The 21903-nt window shown below is 31.0% G+C and overlaps 1 protein-coding gene and 1 long non-coding RNA gene across 4 annotated transcripts in view; one reads left to right on the forward strand and one right to left on the reverse strand.

The window, feature by feature from the left end:
* LOC118186860 (uncharacterized) overlaps positions 1 to 21903 on the reverse strand; it is a 107133-nt gene that overhangs the window by 2918 nt on the left and 82312 nt on the right. The window lies entirely within an intron of this gene.
* On the forward strand, positions 14943 to 18226 carry LOC146995121 (uncharacterized). Its single transcript, XR_015043570.1, has 2 exons — positions 14943 to 16542; positions 17425 to 18226. It is a non-coding gene; the product is annotated as an uncharacterized LOC146995121 (long non-coding RNA).

Raw genomic sequence — 21903 nt, forward strand, 5'->3', positions numbered from 1 at the left:
ATAAAATAATGAAAAAAATTATTTGTAACAACGACAAGAAAGTTAGTCTCTCTAGCTGTGAAATTCAAAGTATATTTAATTTGACGTAAAATTTAGAATGTTTGACAAGAAAAGAAATTCGCTAATAATTTGTTTCATTAGTTCTTTTCTCATATTCATAGATAATTTATGAGTTCATTAGAGAATGAAATATGTAGAACAGATAATGCATTTTAAATTAGCATTGTGTGAGACGCATCATTCGATATTTGAATGATCGATACAAGATTCTATCATTCCCAAAGTTAGGATCATACGCAGCAAACTGAACGTACAGTATTATTGCTACTAAAGCTCTCAGCCCAATTGTTCTCTTTCAGAAAAAACCTTTTGTAGAGATAAGGAAATCTACTGCGATAATGCTGTTTTACTAGGTTGGATCAAATAGGGTAATATTTACTGTTTTATGGTAGATTTATGTCTCGGTGGAACAACTTAACCCTATGGTAACTCTATATTTAACAGCTTAACTTCAGAAGAGTCTTTTTAAATTAATGAGCTTACAGAGTCATTAAGTTTTATGAATGCTGGAACGTGAAAAATGTGCAATGTCTTCTCCGGGATTCGAATTTCGGACCTTCCGAATATGCGTCCAGCGTCCCTCCAGTTATACCCCGAAGGCATGCGAAAAGGAAGGAGAAAATGCCTTATTAATTTATTACTAGAAATATGTTGCTGCGTTTTATTTATGATCATTTAACCTCAGTTATATAATGTTAAGTGATATAACATGAAACTAAGGTTAAATGTTGTATAATGTAACCTTAGTTATTTGTAATTCTTTTGTAAGATCTGTCTCTGTTATTCTACATAAACTAAATTAGATCCTAGAATGAACCTGGCGAATTCTCGCATAGGTGTGAATTAAATACCAGCACAGAAGAAGGGTGAAAATAACCCTTTATTAATTCCAACTAATTAACAGAAAGGCACGGACTTCGTGCGTTACAAAGACACCGACCACTTGCGGTGGAAACTAAAACATAGAATATAATAGAAGTCAACCTGAAATAAATCGTGTAAGAGCGCACTTAAGTTTACGCCTAAGAGGTGCACTCACAGGAATCTAACCGGCGTGATACTAATCTGATGAGGCCTAGAGGTTTACTAGAGTGACCGCGAAATAACAACGAAACGTGCGCTTGGCTAGCGAAACACGCTCTGAATAAACTGAGATATTCACACGTTTAAATAGCACTTCACTTAACTTTAAATTTACATCCTGGCGAATAAATGTGAGGGGAAGTTGAGAAGTGTAGAACAGGTATCAAACTTAAAAGAAATTTGTTATGCAAAATAAGGTAAAACCCTACAATTTAACCTTAGTTATATGTAGATATATAAATTTCTAACTAAAGCTAAATGATAATATGTTATAAAAACATAATTATGACTATTCATTTTCTCCAAGAAAATGGCAAGTATGAATCCATGATACGAACAAATAAAGATAAATAAAAAAGATAAATAAAGATAAATAAAATTATTGAAAAGTTAAGGCGTGTGTAGGCATACTAGAATTCTACGCATTAATAAATAAAAAGATCTAATTTCTCAGAATGAAAAAAAATAATATAATAAAATAAATACTACAAACTTGGAACACTAAGCAATGCTCCACATACGCACACACACACATATTATCAGTGAACTCATATTATCAAATGCAATTACGATACCAAACACTACGTAATAAAATATGAGGTAAACGTTACTTAAAGGGTTAAAGTTTACAGTTTTGCTACTGTTGAGTAGATCGTCGGGCTATCGATATACATCGTAAGTCGGAAAGCGTTATAAACATATCAAAACCAAAAAAAATAAAAATAAAAATGCAATTTAAATGAAAAATGATGTCTTAAATATAATTCACAATTAAAACAACAATACAAATTTAAAATACACAAACGATATGTTAAATATTACACATAAATAAAGTTACATTACTGCTCGGCTTCACACACAACCTCGTTTTCCCTTTTACACAGCGATCAGCATTCGCTCGAAAAACATCAAAGAATTCCACAAACTCGGTGTCCATGTGCTCTTCAATCTATTTTCACTTAAAGAAAAATCACAGAATTGCTCAAACAAGGCATTGCGCACCCCATTGACTTTGCCCATGTGCACATCGATCCGTTTTCAATATTAAAAAAACATTCCAGAATTGCGCAAACTCGGCATTGCGCACCATATTGGCTTTGCCCATGTGCACATCGATCTATTTTCACTTAAAAAATATCCCAGAATTGCACAAACTCGGCATCGCACACCACCTTGGCATTGCGCACCACATTCGCTTTGTCCATGTGCACATCGATCTATTTTCACTTAAAAAACATCCAAGAATTGCACAAAATCGGCATCGCGCACAACCTCGGCATTGCGCACCACATTGGCTTTGCCCATGTGCACATCGATCTATTTTTACTTAAAAAATCAGACATTGAATAAATTCTCCATTGCTCATTAATCAGAAATCTGTTTTCACTTAAAAAATCCAGAGTTGCAGAAACTCGCGAGTAACCAACTCCATTGATTTGAGTTGTCGAATTATCACAAACTCATCACAAACCAGGAGTTCTTTCGAACAGACCTTGAAATGCCTACATTCGCCTCCAGTAACTCTACACATCCACTCTAAACCGTCCATACGGTTTTTTTCGCTTTACCAGTTTCATATTTGTTCCACAAATTGGGCACTTGTACAATATTGCAATCAAACGTTTCTCCATACACCACTCAATAACGCTCTTTTTACCTCTTCGCTCCATCTGATAAAAAAAAAAAAAAAAAAATCCAGATTCAGATACTCATCCATTCTGCAGTAAGCACCGATTTTGACACACTCATCAATAATCAAAACATTCTTTAAGCAAAATAATTCTTTTCTGTATTTTCAGAAGTTACGGTTATAATTTTTAATTCATGCATTCAATATTTTCAATCGTTTGCTAATGATTGTTTTCAGTCGTTTGGTATCTTAATAATACATTTGTGAGAGATAATTCGTTGCGTTAACACTACCACACAAAACACAAAAGTAGATTTATAGTTAAAAAAATCTCGCGCAGAACATTATAAACCTACCATTTCAACTCAGTTAAAATATAATTTAAGTTTTCTTTAAATACGAAGCTATAGCATACTTATAACTTGTTTTTAAGAAGAGGTGTAAACAATATTACGTCATAAAAAGGCGTGTCCAAGCATAAGAGAAGTAAACTGATGCAACCTATTCTGCGATTTAGCCAATATTTGTATCAGGGATGTAGCTTATTTCATTGTAATTTTTTTCCTCTTGAAAATATAAGATAAAATATCATGGTACTTTTCCGTTTTGCCGGCGCAAGCGATAAAGTCGCCAATAATGGTACAACCGATGCCAAACGGAATATTCTCGCTGGTAACCTTTTACGCCTCATTTTCAAAACAAGTCTCAGCTTTTTCTTATCAGATTGATTGTTTCTTTCAATAGTGGCATATAATTACATAGAATTTTTATCAGATAGTTCAGTTTTATGTCTAAGGCCATTTTCGGTAATTAAGTCGATCAGGATGCAATCACAGCGCTTACCCGAAGCCGAAAATATAGAAAATGTAAGTCAAGGGTTAAATTCATCAATTCTAACGTAAATGCATTAGCGAAGTAAAGCACTGCAGCTTTACGTAATTTCTGAGTAAGCTATTCGTACGAATTGATATATTTCTTGCATTTAAACTTGTGTTCCAAATTAAGATTTAACTTGAAATTAATGTAGATAATTACTGCGAGCATTAGATTTTTGTAGAGTAGTTTACGTGAGATGAGATCGCTTGGGGTCAGGTGATATGAACCGGCGAATCAAGATGTTGAACCATGAAAGCATAGTAAATTCTTAAATTAATGTCTTTTTACAAATTTACTGTCTTTATTTATTGGCTTTTTATAAAATTTTAAGCGATATTAAAATGTTTATGCCTTCAAAAAAGAATTCTTAGAATTAACATTTTTTTAAATATTTTTTATGTGTATACTGTATGTTGTCGCCAATAAAGTCTGCTTGGCGAGATTTGCGCCTAAACGGAAAAGTACCAATATCATTAATTATACTTTGCTTTTCAGAAATTTTTGTATTCTTTTATGTTATTTATTGCTCTTTTCACTGTTTTTAAGATATTGAAAAGTTTTGAGTGATTTTTTTAGAAAACAAAATTCTTAACCTCCTTTATACCATTTGAGTTCTTAAGATTTTGCAAAGGGAAGTTGATTCATTTATTTATTAGGATAATTAATATTTGTATTAAGGGATATTGCTTATTTCATTGTAATTTTGTTATACGTAATAACTTTTTTAGGAAGTTGTTCTGCAGAGTAAAATTCTACGCAGTTTTTAAATTTAACGTTTGGTGTTTCCTTCAGCCATTTTTTCGGTACAATTGAAAGCCAGACGAAAGCTGGCAGCGAAGCTGCTAGTTTAATAAATAAAGGTAACACGCAAAACGTTAAAAAACGCTCCTTTGGACGTAATTTAAAATTTGAAACATTTCAGATTTTTTTTTTTAAATTTTTGTTTTATTTAACTTTTTCCAATATTTTTTTGTAAATAAATAACTGACGATTTTTTTTGTTTCAGTGTATTAACATAATCGTTCAATCATGCATAATATCATTTTACGTATTACTTCATATTCAGTATTAGTGACTTATATAAAAATTAAAAATAATGTTAGAAAGCAAGATAATTCTATTTGCGGATGCTATTAAAAATGTGGTCATGAAAGATGTGAAAAATTAACTGTAGTGTACTGACTTTAACTGCTGTCGAAGAACCATGCAGAAGAGAATATAGCGAAATATTAACTTTAATCATTTTGAAGATGTAGGAAAAGAATAATATTTAATTATTGTAACTTTTAAGATCGAAGAGAATTCAGAAAATTAGATCTTTAGGTAAAAGAGTAGGAAAAGTTGAAAGAGTTGAAAATTATATTAAAAGGAACTACAGTTGTAGAAGTTTAAGTGACTTTGATTTCGAAGCTGGATCTGGAATGGAGACCCATTCTAAAACGAGTTGGATATGCAATATAGTAGAATTATTTTCGTGCACATCGTATAGGAAGAATTAGGATTATTGGACTAAGGAAAAGCTCACGAGGGTTTTTGTCTATGGCAGCGATCACTGGTGGTACGCTAGAGGAAAATAGGTGGTACGCTAAGAAACAAAGTATTTTTAACTATTAAACTCAAAATAAATATCCCAACATCCTGTTTAAGTTGTTTTCTCTAATACTTGTAAATTTATGCGATCTGAGCTTTGTTCAAGGTCAATAGCCGCTCATAGACTTTAGCAAAATAATTCGCTTTTATTTTCACAAATATTCTTTTAGCGATAGAAATAACAAAATTTGTCATAAATTACGTTTTCATATGTCATATGTCATAATTATGTTAAAGGATTAATACATAATAGGAAATAAAATTAAGTTCCTATAAAAAGATAATAGTATCTCATTAATTAAATATTTTTCCCAACTTATTTGGGTGAACTATGATTTTTCTTCCATGTTATATTTGAAAAATAAATACAGAAGAAAATTTTAAAAGTGGTTCCTAATTTAAGATTAAAGCTAAGTGAAATAAGACCAGGCATATAAAGAAACTGATCTCTCTTAAACAGGACCTAATTTCACACTACATTTTAGAATTAAAGTATTTACAACTTAAAATTTGATATTTGAAACGGTAACCAGTTTTTAATTTAATATTTTTGATGTGTGCATATTTACTACAAATAGCCAAAAGGTTGTACAAACGGCAACATTATTTCGTTTAACATTTCTATTGAGAAACTGAAAAATAATAATTGTAAAATGTAGTGGTGGTACTAAATCTTTTCAATTTCTGTTTAGATCGTACGCGTTAGTTAAAAGGTTGAGAACTGGTGGTCCAAGGGAAAGGATGTCTTCGTCGAAGACATTGTAATTTTCTTAAATTAACAAATCAGTTATTATAATTAGGATGAGTACTAAAACTTCCTCTTTCCGTATTCCTCAGCAGAATGCAATTTTGCTTTTAGAGCATATGGGCTGAGGGATTTGAATTTTAGAGAGAGCGAGAATAGGTTTTGGCACTTAACGCAAAGCTGTTACAATTTCGTCAGCTCCACCTAAAAAATGATTATTTCTGCTTTTGCATTTTCATCGCTAGACAACATTTTAAACTTACGCACTGGTAGAATAATGAGCCATCTTATTGGTTAGGTTATTGAACGTGTAGCGTTGGACTATTTTAACGGCGTTTAAGTTTATTTGACTGCGAGTGCTTAATTTAAATTACCACAAGTGGAACGAGTGGAAGTGCCACGAGAAGTCTGCAGCACAAATCTTTCCTTTTATGTTGAAAGTTCAGATAAAATAGAAAGGTTATTTAAACCTTCTAATGACTTTGTCTTAATATTTCAGACGTAGCGATAACTCGCTAACTTTTCTAGTGAGGTCTGCAGGACTTAATCCTTCAGATAAATAGCAACATTACAACATTTTAAGGGCTTGGTTTATTATACTTGTTTGTTTGTTTGGGGTTTATACCACCCAATTGACCGCAACATCAGATCAGGTCGATGACCGAAGAACAACTCAAGGATAGGACAGCAGTTGGCTCCTCATGCAACCAATGCACAACAAGATATGGGCTGGGTCAAGTTGCATTTCGGGCAAATGAGATAGACATTAATGCCCGACACAAAAACGAAGAGAGCGCATATGACCAGTGCGCAGCCGTTTGATCAAATCTATTGCTTGACCAACGCACCAACCATGTGTGTGTGGCCTTTCTGCATGAGGTGTTGATATAATTATAGCAAAGCACTCGACAATTATATACATAAGAGGATGGATGTCTTCGTGGAGGACTTTCTAAAGGAAACTGGCTTGTATCCAAGTTACGTACGAGGAAACCATAAAAATACCCACGCAGCCAGCCCGTTTTTCCGGGATTCGAACCTCAGAACGAACTACCAGTGTTCAGCGATTTTACCCGCTCGGCAGATGGTGGGCGGAAGGGAAGGGAAACGGGTTCGTATTAAAGTTATGCATGAGGTAAAAACGAGAACTCCCATGCATCTAGCTCATTCGCTGGGGTATGAGCTCGATTCAAACTACTAGTATTCAACGGTTTCATTTGCTCGGCCATTGGTCCTTCTAGGAAAGAACAGGAGTATAGAAAATTAGTTTGCTGTCCATCAGTGACAAAGTACTGCTGGAACTAGTCACTTTTTGCATTCATTTTTGTAAAAGAGGTTGTTAAGACTAGGGTTTCCATTGTATTAGCAGGGATTCTATTCTTCGAAATTATTCTGATTTTACTCACTAAGATAAAGAAATCAAAGAATGCTAATTTTTCAGAGTAAAATTCAGAGCCCCTTTCATTGGGAAGAGTCGTACTTCTAATACGTTAAATTTCGGTGCAGGGCATACCTCTTTTTTTCCTATGGCGGGCACTTGCCTATAACGGCATTGGCCACTACTAAGGCCAGAAGCGGTGGTCATTTTATTATGGAGGCACCTAATAGGGGTCAGCGATACCTCCTATGAAGGCACAGTCGATTTTACATCTATGTCTTCTCCAGGATTGGAACCTGGGTCCTTAGGTATCGCAGTCAGGCTCCCCTAACCACTATACCGTCTGGGCGGCGCATACTTTATTACAGGTTCCTCTCTGTTCTACATTGTTCGGACGTCACTTTAAAGATATCAAAGTTACAAATTTTAAAACTGTCCCTCCAAGAAATTTTTTAATACATTTAAATGATATTTCGGCTATTCTTTATAATATGATGATCGTAATAATTGTCTTTTGATGTTGACTGGTGTTATTTATTTAGCAACAAATATTTTTTTAAAATTTCTTTGTAAATACTATGAAGGTTTTCTTTTTTTTAAACCAGGCTACATGAAAAGTAAAGTAGGCCCGCATAGGCATTTGCGTAGGAATTTTCTAACTGTTAGCTGAATGCCAAGAGCGAGCATGATCTACGGAGGAATGTCGTTGCGTTATTCTCACTTAAACGAATGAACCTGAGACACATTCGGCCAGGTATCTTACCTCACGCTTTTCGTTCGGGGGCCAATGTAGAGATTATTATGTCTCTAAAATCAACCATGCCTACTGTGAATTTAGAATCTTGGTTGATCTGTTTGAACCTTGGTTGAATTTAGAACCTTGGTTGCATGTCCATTTACATCACAAAATCTTTTCCGTAGGAATGCGATAATTCAGCTACAGTTATTAGATGCCCAGTGAAATAAAACTTATCCTTTAGAATAATGTCGTTCTCAGACTTATGGAGAATTTTCGGCTGGTTGTGATTTTGTAGTACTTTTGTTTTTACGGCGTATGTGTTTTTAGTTTCAATTGAATTAAAATTTTATTTTACACTAACATACATAATCTATGTACTTTTTATTTACAAACTACCAACGTTAATGACTCTTAACGTTGGTAGTTTGTATTTTAATGGTTCATGGAAAACGGATTAAAGTTTGGTTAATTTTTCTAAGCATTAGGCTAATCTTTCACACTCTGGACACAAACCCAGCATTATGTAATAGAATTATTTTGAATTCAAAAAGTATTTGGAACACATATCAAGATAAAAAATCAGCATACTCGTTTCACAAAATAATTTTTATCGCTGATCGAAATGTGTGCAAAGCTATGAAGAATAATATTCAAAACGCAGTTATTGTCTCGATCATTTAAACTTCATGAAAAAGTGATTTAAAAAGGAATAACTGTAAAAAGAACAATGATGCCCACGTATTTTCACTTATTGCCTCACATTCCAGCAACAGTTGCAGTGGTGGTACTTTAAAGAGTGAGTTAAAGAAAATGGTTTAAAATATGTTCGTGCAAAAAAGGTGACTAGGGTTTCCATTGTATTCCATTGTATTACCATATTTTAAAAAAATCTGATGTGTACACCACATGATTTTTTTGAACGTAATATTAAACTATACGCATTTTTCCTGCATTTTATTTAAAGTTATTTCCTCGATTTTTATTACAGATATATTTCTCATTCAGTTAACTCAGGTCTCACTTCGCGACAAGGCAAAAATACTTAAAAACCTAAAAATATTTTTATTAAAAGTTGAAAAACATAGAAAAATATAAAACATAAACACAGTTAAAACAATTTAAAGAACAACGTTTACAATTAAAATTAGAGTTTCTACGCAATTCGGCCAGCGGGCAAGAAGGCAAATTTTTCGGTGCACAAAACTGAAAGTTTACTTTTAGTCTCACTCAACAAAAAGACACTGAAGGCGTAGAAACAGACTCAATTTATTGTGGACGCTACGCTGAGTCAAAATATGGGATAATTTAAAAACTTAGATTTTAATTCTAGAGTAGATTAAGCATGATTTAATTAAAAATAATAAAAGAAGACACTATCTTTGTTGTTGCGACGCTTAGGTTTTCTAAATTGGCAGTAAATTCACTATTCTGCTACGTTTTCAACGTAAACAAATACGGCTGCTATAATAAAGCAAAAATTAGGCTTAGCCGCACTTAAACAACTTTTAAATTACTGATTATTATATAATTATTGCATGGAGGTTAACTAAAGGCATAATAACTTTAACCGGAAGCAATGTAAGGATCCTAAGTTTTACTAACGTTTATTTTATTTTAAATCTTTACTATAACTTCTTATTTTCTACTTCCGGCCAGAATTAAAAGCTTTAACTTATTCATGCAAATTTGTCTTGCGAACGCCAAGTACTTAAGTTGTGGCTTTTTGCCAAGCAAGAGAGAGGAAGGAGCTATTAGAAGCAGGCCGCTTGCCATAGTAGTTTTACTCGGTTGCTGGTTGCCTTCAAGGCCAGAGGTTTAATCCTCTTGATAATTTTAAACGTATCGTAGTGTTAGCAGTTCTCTGTACTACATACGGCTTTTTGTTAATATACGGCCAATCTTGGAGTTAGGCACTTGTTTGATTAATCCAAAGTTAGTTTAGTTAGAGTTTAGTTAATATTTTTATATTCTTACGTTCAGACCATAAGTGGTTTGTCTCTGTATTCCGAAGTCCGGAAATCATTGTAAAGAGAGAAAAATAAAGGGTTTCGTATACCCTTCCTGTGTGTATTGTCTACTTCCCAAATTTATTGAACATAGCTTTAGTAAGCTCCCTGTTCCGAGTCAGGACAGTCAATGTTCCCTAAGCAAGTAAGGAGGAACACAGAACCTGATAGCAAAAACATACATGTTTTAATTTTTACTTTTACAATTGTAATATTATTCTTCGTGATGATTTAACTCCAGTCCCCGTTAAAACATTATTAACATTTTGCTTTCAAATTACTTCAAAACATCTTTCAAAATATAACTTACCAGTATGGATGCACACTTTTAAAATAATTCTACTTTAATTAAACTTAGGAGATAATATAATCAATTAATCAATACTGTTTAGGAAATAAATTATATATATATATATATATATATATCAAATGTTGTATGATCTTAAATTCACTTGGTGCGAAATCGAGTTACTCTACTACTTGCGCAATTGCTGCAAAGTAAGCTAATAATAATTTATTTACTAAAGAATATTGATTATATTATCTCTCAAGATTAATTTTAGTAGAATTATCTTAAAAGAGTGAATCCATGCTTAGTAAGTTCAATTTAGAAAAATGTTAAAAATGTTTAACGGGGACTTGAATTAAATCATAAATAACAAAATTTCAATTGTAAAAAGAAATAAATTAAAAGCAAGTAATTAAATTAAATGCAAGTAATCATTGCCATAATTTCCGATCAATGGCAATGATTAGTTGCATTCAACGTTCGAAAATTTGAACGAAATTTTCAACGTTCTGAGGCTACTCGTTTTTGAGTTATGCTAGATGCATACATATATACACACGTACGTACAGACGCCACGAAAAAACTCTCTTCTGAATCCATTTTAAATCAGTTTTTATAATTCGTTTGGGAAGAGATAGACTTTTATTCTGTCGTTCCGTACAGATGTGAAACAAAAACATCGTTAAATTGCATTAGATAACGGTCAAAATGGATATTTTCGTTGAAATATGATACCCAAAAGTTTTCATGATTACAATACTTTCTTTACTTCGTACAAGGAAGTAATATTGATGCTATACATGTACTTCTAAATATAAAGTTCTCAGAATAAAATAGAAAGCTTTGTGAAGGCAGTTTTAAATATTCTGTGTGGGATTCTGTAAGAAATTATTTTTTTACTTACTCAAAAGAAAAAAATATACAGTCAGCAAAATATTCATTATGTTCTTACAATAGCAAAAAAACTTTTACCTGAAATATGCACACTTCTACATGAAAAATACTCCAGAAGGAATTTACTGACTTAGATCAGCTTTTAGAGACTATTACTGGAAAACAATTTGTACAACTGCTGAATGTAGGGCATAAATGAAAAAAAAAATATTGTTCATTTTAGCAATTAACCATTTCATTTTCGATGAAATAGCCCTTTCTATTAAATCTGTAGCTGGCCCTGTGAGTATATTAATCACGCAAATATCTCTGCGAATCTGTAGCTTAAAGGTATGGAATGTTTCGCATTTAATTTATTAACAGCTAATTCATATTTTACTAATAATAAATGCCGCTCAAGAAAGACTGTATAAAAAGTGAGAATTTATATTTACCAGACCGTCCCTTTCGATGTTGAAGCAATTTCTCTTCACTAATTTGGAAACTTTGTTGTCGAAAATGTAAGGAAACAGTATTTAAGGAAACTTTGTTAAAAATATGTACCTGCATGTAGCAATGACATAAAAGTTAATAAAAGTTTCCTTTCGTTTAAAACTACTCGAAACTTATAGCACAACTATAGTTCTAATAATGCTACAGTCCACTTGGTCTGGTATTACTACTTTAGTTCTATAAACCTAATAGACGTGAAGCGAGTTATTTCTATCTCTGAGATAAAAGACAAAGGCTTAGAAAGCTTATAAAAATAATCTTTTTTACTTAAAATAACTTTGAACATAAAAGCACGCCTTTGTGCTACAAGGATACAGCTCGGGGTGATGCAAATAAATAGAACAGTCAAATTTAAATGAAGCGTTGAAGAGTAGTCAGAGAATATACAATTAAATACTAAACTAGAAAGCTGGCTCAATAAATTTACATGTGCATTAGATTTAAAGTATCGACGGCAAAAGAAAATTTAAGATACCGCAAACCCGAATAATAATAATAACAACCACTAGAACTGTCAGAAAACTAACTACGTAGCGCGAAAGTGCCAAAAACTCCCTCTCTTTAAAATCCAAAACCTCAGCTTAAAAATACTCGAAATAATTTGCATTCTGAAAGGGAAGAGTTATAGTAGAGACCGAATTTCTGATAATTTAAAGTAATAATCTTATGCAGAAGTAAGCAAAATATTCAGCAAGAGATTAGTAATACTAGCATTAAGTAAGTCATCTATTATTTGTACTAATTCTGTAAACATTAATAATATCTTGGCTGTTCTAAGTTAGCTAATAGAAAGATCGTGTCAGAATCATTTGATGAATAAGGTACTTGTTGCATTTACAGTTATGTGTGAAACATCTTTATGCCTCTATTAATAGCGTTATTGCATCCAGAATGAACCAACATATGGTAATTCTCTTATCCCCCCCCCTTTTTGGTTTGCTCACGGAAGCACATAAACAATTATTATGATACACCTGAGCAGTTGCGTCTTGCAATTAAAACTAAACGCCCTGGTAACCTCAGTAAAAGTGTCACCCTTCGGCATGAGGATATGCTTCCTCATGTTGTGTCCAGGCGTACTGGCGGTAGATGTGGAGATGGGAACAGAGTAGTTCTCGTGCATCACTTTTAATTAAATAAATAAATCCTCATGTTCTGCGCGTAGTGAGATGAATATCTGAAGTTAATTTCCTTCAGATAGTGAAACTCAGATGCATATAGAGCTGAAATATCTCCCCGTGCATTTTATTTATATCTTCGGTTTTGCCCGACAGGAGATTTCCTTTTATGTAGCTAACAACAGACTTCTACTAGAGAGACACAACTATCTTAGTTTATGAACAGAAAAATAGCCTTAATCTCTTCGACTATGTTTTAGCAAAAATGAGTAGTTTCGATCTGAGAAATAAATACAGGGTACGGCAAAAAGAACTCCCTGATTTGGGAGTAGCGCAGCTACTTTCAGAATACAGTGATGGGGAGCGTACCATTGAAAAGCGACTCACATGCCATTTCAGATTAGAGCGTGGCTTGGTTAGGAGAACATCGCACTTTCGTTGTAGATCAATTTATTCACAATAGTAGGTTGCCGACAAAAAGTAGGGGCAATGCAGCCTACCTTTTGCATCCACTTCCCACTCGACGGACGAGACTCTATTCCCGATTTAAAAAAAAAAAAAAAAAAAAAAGCATTTACCATTAGAAATCCAGCTTTAAAAGCTCCGAAGAAGGCGATAAAACAGAACTATTCTGCCATTCGCACAATATCTCACATAAAGTCTTCTGCAACTGTCTAAGAAGGTACATTCAATGCATAAATAACGGAGGCCAACACCTAAGGGATGTTTTGTTTAAAACGAAAAAAATCAAATTGATATTAAATGGAATTTTGTGCACTTTAAAGCAATAAAAAGAAAAATTTCCTATCTCAATTGGTTTCGATTTTATTAGTTTGAGAAATCGGGGAGTTCTTTTTGCCGCATCCTGCACTGTAAAAAAAAAGGTCGCTCTTTACAGGCAAATGTTTTGTAAAGTTACAGAAATTAAAATGTTACATGAGAATTTCCTGTAACGTAAACAGTCTGAAATGAATTAGTGCCGTATGCAGACGATTTAAGAGTACACTTACAAGCAAAGACTAAGGTTTCAGTTTCGCGCGCATGAATCAGTCAGGTGACCGATTGGAAAGTGGGGGGGGGATATCTCACCCAATCAGGAGAAGACAATGATAATTGTTTTAAAGATAGTAACAGATATACATGGTTGCCTGAGTGTTTATAACGTTCCTGAGTGGTAAGTAAAACTTTCATAGTTACTGTTTGAAATATTTTTATTTAATTTATAATTTTATGTATTATTCTTATGCACTTTACACTGTTATATATATTGATAAGTATTTTAACGTTTAGCCCCAGCTACTATTAAATATTAATGTCCGTAATATGTATTCTATTTAAGATGCTCGTAATATGTGTTCTATTCTCTATACTCAACCAAAGAATATGTATTCTATAGATATTCTGAATATGTATTCTATAGATATTCTTTGGTCTAACGCAGAGTGATTTGTATTAGAACGATTATCTAGCAAATACAAGCACTATCTGCATTTAATATAGTGTAAAATATTTATTCTAAATCTAGATCTAATAATAATAATTGTGATTATGAATTCAATAAATTAAGCTTTTAATTGACCATTTTATTTATAACCACTATTTTTTATATAACCAGCAGTAATTAATTGAAACAGTGATGTATTAATTTCGTTTGACAATTTTATGATTCTAAATGAAAAATTACATTTGATTAAATCGCATGATATGATATTGTATGATAATTTTTGTAATGTTTTGTTTTACTAACTAGGTGCAACTTCGTTATTCCATATATTTTAGTATATTAATATCGACAGGGAAAAGTGAAAACAACCTAAAATATTTTTTTAGCAATATGTTAAACTAATTGTAAACAAAAACAACATATTGCACTCTATTCGCAAAAATATCATGTAATTAATATTTTCTAAATTAAAAGTTTTATTATACTCTGTAACTGCCATTGCATATTTATAATGTGTTTAACATATATAAACATGTAATATGATATGTAAATCATAAAATAAGTTCTTTTAAAAAACAAATGGTGACTATATGTGGAATTTAAAACCATTCTGTATGTGTATGTCTGTATTAAAAATTAATTGATAATAATATTTTTAATAAAATATTAATTTTAGAATTAACAATATAAATATACATAAATACAATCTCAATACAAGCCACTTTTCTTTACAAATCCCTTCATAATTACATATGTCTTTTTAGGAAAATAGATTTACATGCTTTGCCATGTTCCATCAAACCAAACGATACAAATATGCAGCAAATTTTGCTTTAAGTTAATGCAGGAAATAAAATTCTGTGCATTTGTAAGCTACATTAGTTCACTTATAGCTTGGAATTTAGTTATCCAATCATTTGCTAGTCAAAATTAATATAGAATGCAAATATCTTTTAAATAAAATAAAATTAGGAGGGTCTGATTTTTAGACATATACATGAAGATTGATTTTTTAAAATTATTTTAGATTATCCAAATTGATTTCACATTTAAGTACGTATTTGTGACTTTCAATAGCATCTTTGTCAGAAGTCTTAATTTCAGTTGTAGAGTCATTAGGCTATTTTGAAGCAGGTGACATGAAAAATGACCAATGCCCTCGTCGGGACTTAAACCTAGACTTCTCGAATACGCGCCGAGTGTGCTATCGTTTCACCACAAAGGCATGATGGAAGGAGGGAGAAAATACGTTATAGTATAATAACTGAAGGTAATTTTTCTTGTTAGCGAAATGAAAAAGCATGAAAGACCTGAAGTGTATTATAATTTAAGCAAGTTGCAGGTTCAGAATGTCCGGTGGTTCAGAACGTCCGGAATGTTCCAATGGACCCTTTTTTTAAATATTTATTAAAAAAATATTTAAGCATAAAATTTTCAAGCTTTGCAGATGTGGAATATCGCGCTTAATTTATTAATTAATTTCATAGTATTTTGCATGACACTAGTCATAATTATTAGTTAAATTTTATGTAGTTTCTGATCTGTGTTTTTAATATTAATTTTATATATTAAATTCAGATGTTCTGTTTGGTAAAGTAGAAATTCTGCAAAATTTCAAAAAGTACCAAAAATGTACTGTGAAATTTTTTTTAAAGCCAAAGACAAATTTCTGTGAAAAATTCTAAATCTAAATGCAAAACGGAAGAATAAATTTGACAATTAATTATCAGATAAATAAAAAATGTTGGTAATTTTTGCAAGTTTGTAGAAGAATTTTTATATTTTTCTGAATTAAATATACTATTTTTTTATTAATATTAATTACTACTAAATTACTGCAACTTAAATAGATAATTTGGCTTAAAATTTATTTGAACTTAATTTTCTAATTTATTTTAATCGAATATATTTCATACACCTCAAGTCTAAAAATAAACTTAATTCTCATCCTATTTATCGATACAATGTTTTTAAAGAAAAATGCCATTTGTTTTCCTTAGGTGTTTTTCATGAAGATATATGTCTATATATATGGAGAGGTAGAGGTATCACCATGTTTATTCACAGATTTCCCCCCTTTTTTATTAATTTTATAGTAGGAAAATCGAGAGGAGAAAACTATTCCATTCATTTAATTTTGAAGGATGTGATTACAGTGAGAATATACCAATTGAAACGTATTCAAGGATAAAATATTGGTAACTAATTATTTATTTAAAAGAAACCTACTTTACAATAAGAATGCATTGTAATATTAATATTTCAGTATCTAATAAGATAATTTCATTCCTGCTTCTATTGCTATTAAGTCATCACCATTCAGTCTGTTTTACCCCATGCAATGATTTTCCAAACTTTTAAAATGTATTCGTCTACATAGTGATTGTTTTTGTCATGTTAAAAAAGACAAACTTTTGCTTACTACCTGCAAAGGCCATGCTGAAGCTTTCCTATCTAAGTGTTGGACTTTATGCCAGCCTAATACAAGAAATGACCCATTAAAGTGAAGCAAACATCAATCGATAGTCACTCTCCAATTTTGCCACGTCAGCTGTATTGTCAAATTCTCTAATTATTTGTTAGAGTTGAGGCTTAAGTAGTAGCAAAGATGATTGCAAAAATGGGAGAAATTCGAGTTATAGAGAAGTAGAAATGAGATAATTTATTAAATGTCGTAATTACGTGGATTCTTATCGAAATGTAGTTTTATTTTAAAGAAATAAAATTATGATAGTTACTAGTAGTTTACCCATGATTATTTTGCATTTATGTTCTTACTTCACCGTGTCTTTTGGAAGTTAAAATTGTCTCATTTTCCCCTCTCCATTTCAAATGATAAAATTAGTTTAAAAAAAATAGGGAATACGGCATGAAGAATATTAGATACCCCCATTTTCTTGAAGCTGTTCACTGTTATTGTTTTATTAATCACGACCCATGCACCCAAAATCTAAGGCAAATTAGTTATTAAGACGGAAACGACAACTACATGAATGAATGTTTTAAAATTTAGGGAAACTCACTGTATGGGCGGCTGAAGGAAGGCGAAAAAATTACGTAAATAATTTTCAAAATTTCAGAAGCCTGTGCTAAAAGAAAGCTAAGAAGAACTAAGTGAGCTAATACGTTACTTAGGGACTGAGATTCAGTGATTCATTTGGCAGAAATCTCTAATATTGTTTTAGAAATCTAAAGGTAATTGACAATTTAAAATTTTTTGTGCTGGAATTTTTTTTTAAATAAGTATACTATACATATTACGTTTACCATCTGTAACGGCTTCCTTTATGAAAGAATTTGCCTATTTGTTATTTTTTTATAATGAACCTTCTCTAAGCTACAAGATTCCTGAAAATTTCAATAAAAGTGGGCATGCTAGAAAAAAAGTTATGTCTACTAAGTTATGCTTAATTATTATGTGCGAAATACTATAATCATTTTAAGAAGTTATTGAGGCAGCTAGATGCAATGAGACAGTTCACTGTAATTCAATTGTTTTAATAATATTAATTAGTTAAGATAAGTTATTATAAAGACATGCAAAAAATTTTTATATTGCAGATGTTTAAAACATCTACTAAAATAGTTTTTATAAACATTTTAAAAGCATGATTTATTTATTTATTTGTTTCTTTTTTTTTTTCAGGAGACATGCTTTATATGCACAAAGAGAGAAGAACCGTTCTTTCATTTTTCGATCTACTCAAGAGACAAGATTATTTTTAAATTAGTTTTTTTTTTCTTTTCAGATTTTAAAGTTTATGAATTAAATTATATGTTATTTTGAATTAAATAATAAATTTATTATGAATTTAATAAATCATTTATTATTAAATTAACTTATTACTATTATAAAAATAATAAATTATTTTTGTATCTTTATTATTAGCCTATTATTTGCTTCACAATATTACTAGTAAAATGTGCGTGTGTGTGATTATGGCAAAGCCTCGAGGGCTATCTGCCTAAGGGGGATTGATGCCTTCGTGGAGGACTTTCTAAGGGAAACTGGCTCGTATACACGTTACACATGGGGAAAACTACGAAAACGCCCATGCAGCCAGCCCGTTTGCGGGATTCGAACCTCCGACCGAACTACCGGTGTTCAGTGACTTTACCGCTCTGCCGCTGGTGGGCCCCTACTAGTAAAATGCTTTTGCAATAAAGTTATAAATTGAATAAACTTCTCAATCAACATGCTACTGAATAAATATGGCCTAAAGTTCGTTTTCTGTTGTCACATGTATATTTCACAATTTTGTATGCAAATCTCCAAATTTATAATAATTGTGAATAATTTTTTAATATCACTTTCTAAATGATATTATTTTTGAATTAAAATGAATCTTTAAATAATTTGACCGTAAAAAACAGTGTCACATTTATGCTTTACATTAAATCATACTTATTTGTAATTATGCTAAGATTTTATAATAATATAAAAAAATTTGAATATTATTAGAAAATAACACTAAATTAAATTAAAAATAAATTATTGTCTTGTCTTAACATTTAAAAATATTTATATGTTTTTATAAAACAAGATCAAAAGCAGGTAATGAACAAGATGGAAAGGCAAAGTTTTTAACACTTTTTGAAACTATATAGCATTGATTATGCAGTAGGTTGTAGGTGTTGAAAACTATGAATTTACGAATTTATATAAAATTTTGTGATGCTTATCGTGTGCTTTAAATTTTGTTAACATGGAATTTTGTAATGCAAGAAATGAGACGTTGTAGCAGTTTAAAGTTTGAAAGATGATAATGTCTTTTTTTAACATAGAAAGAATATGAGGCAACTTTTAAAAAAAGATGATTATGAAAAATTAAAAATCAATTCTTGTGTAGCATGAAATATAAAAATAGTATTTCTTTTTTAAAGTGGCTTTTACATTCAGTGGTCAGAATTGGCAAATTTAACCTCACAATCTTTAATCTGCAATTTCAGATGCAAAGGATTTAAATTTAGTTGCTCTATAGCAAACATGTATAACATGTATCTGCATATGAGTTGGAAAACGAAAAGGTTTTTAATCTATGAAAACTGAATTTTTTAAATTTTATTTTACAAGTTTTTAACCTGTTAATAAAGAAGATTATTACCAGTAATGGAAAAAAGCCATCATTATAGACAAAACATCTATTATCTTTACAGATATATCCTTTAGTATTTGAGTTGTAACAAATATATTCAACATATGTAATTACATAATGTGTTATAAGAAGCAATAAATTTCTAACTTATACAGATACATAGTTTAGGATATTACATACGAAAAGTACGTTGTACTGACATAATTACTTCGTGAAATAATACAAAAAAATAACCTGGAATGGTTACATATTTACATGAGAAAAACACGTTCTTTTCACATAATTACTTGCTGTAATATTACCCGCAAATAATCTGTAACCATTACAGATATATCGTTTGGGATTTTACATGAGAAAACATGTTTTTTTTTACATAATTACTTGCTGTAATATTACACGCAAATCATCTGTAATCATTACAGATATAGCGTTTGGGATTTTACACGAGAAAAATATGTTCTACTTACATAATTATTTGCTGTAACATGACAAGGAACAGATCTGTAACCATTACAGGCATTATCCTTGTAAAGTTGCAACGAATGCACCTGTTACTGTTACTCAAATAACCCATGGCATCCCAGTTTCCATGAGTTTTTTTAGTAACGTTACAGAATTTTTTTTACAGTGTGTACATAAAATATTTGATAATCATTATATAAATTTTCGTATTGCTATAAACATTTATAAGCTTTAAATTCTCAGCATATGGCCTTCATACTGGCAGAACCAAAAAATTTTACCAAAAAATAAAAAAAAAAAAAAAAAAAAAAAGATATCTAATTAGTCCAAAGGGGCTTTGTCTCTGATGGATTATTGTTTTCGTTTTGCGATTTTGCGTTTAATCACTATAAATGTCCGTTTCACTTTTCAAACGGCTGCCAACAAATGTTAGAGTCCTGCATTATATTTGAAGAAATTAAATAATGAAAAATCTGCATAAATATATGTATATTTCTCGCATTGTGATAAAACAACGGTACGTAGAGCCATCGAATTTTGAATGACGTAATCCTCCTACGAATATGGGCATGTGGAAGACCAAATTTGAAATTTGGAATTTGTTTATTATCGATTTCATATTTTTAAAACTTCAACGAATTTTTGATTGACAAACTCAAGGATTTCAAAGCGAGCAATGGCAACTGTCTACGGGGGGGGGAAACCTTTTTATCTCCAGCACGCGGAACTGTGTATCGGAAATTCTAAAGATAAACTCATTTTAAAATCATTTTGCGACATTGTTATTGAACTGAATTTTATGGTTTAAGTGCAAAGAACATGATATTTAATAAATAAAGGTAACACACAAAACATTAAAAAACTTGGACGTAATTTAAAATCTGAAACCTTTCAGATAATTTTAACGTTATTATCATTTTTAATTCTTACTTTATGTATTGATGTTTTGGATATTTCTTAAAAAACAAATAATTTTGCTCCCCTTAAATCGGTAAATTTATTGAATTTTCGTAAAAAATATTATGTATAAAAGGAAGCATTAAAATAAATATTTTTAAATACAACCAAAAACAGTTTAAAAATTCTGTAATAGTTTTAACTCTGTAAACACCATGTTCACAAAAGAAGTACTTTATCCGGCTTTTATTTTTACAACCTTTGGTCATATACATGTACTTTAAATTAAAAATATGTTTTTAAAAACGTAAATATTCATGGTTTGGCATTTTTATTTTTAAAGAAATCAATTTTATTAAAATTACGAAATCTGACTTTATATGCTTTCCTCCGGATTTTCTATTTATATTTAGGAAAACATAAAATTCGGTAATAATATTCAAAGGCCCTACATAAATTGAACAGCGAAATGTGTGTATTTTTACGCAATTTAAAAATAAATTTCATTCAGGAAAAGATTTCTTATGCTAAGAAATTACGTGACGAGGGCATTCCTGCGCACATTAATGTGAAAAATATTGATCAACATAAGTTTAGTTTTCTCCGAATGAAGATCTTTTTCACAGAATCTTACAGAAACCATGTCCCAGAAAACACTGGCAGACTTCTGTAATAGCCAACTCGTAATATTATTTGCATTAAATAGAAATGAAAAATATCCGTAGTTTAATACATTTTTTACGGTTACTTGCTTATAATTCTGAAAAAATGAAACTTTCTTAAAATATTAAATAACGTATGTGTAGGCTTTGAAAACTTATATTATTTACTTGTGTGAAAATTCCTTTGGCATACTAATACGAAATCGTAAATAAAGACGCTAGTAATCACAAAAGAATAGCGATGTATGGCATTTAAGGGATAAGTTAACTTCGAATTAATCAAATTTATTTATTAACCTACCTCTAAATGAACCTTAAAAATAACATAAAATTTAAGAATTAAATATTTTACTCATTTTTTATCGTACGGGAATCAAGCGTTTCGTGCTTTATTTTTTATAACGAGTGCAAGGTATATTTTAATTTTATAGCAGTTATTTTA

Source organism: Stegodyphus dumicola, chromosome 10 (genome assembly GCF_044657685.1).
Source record: "Stegodyphus dumicola isolate Sdum_Otavi_A_Nest chromosome 10, ASM4465768v1".
Classification (NCBI taxonomy): Eukaryota; Metazoa; Arthropoda; class Arachnida; order Araneae; family Eresidae; genus Stegodyphus; species Stegodyphus dumicola.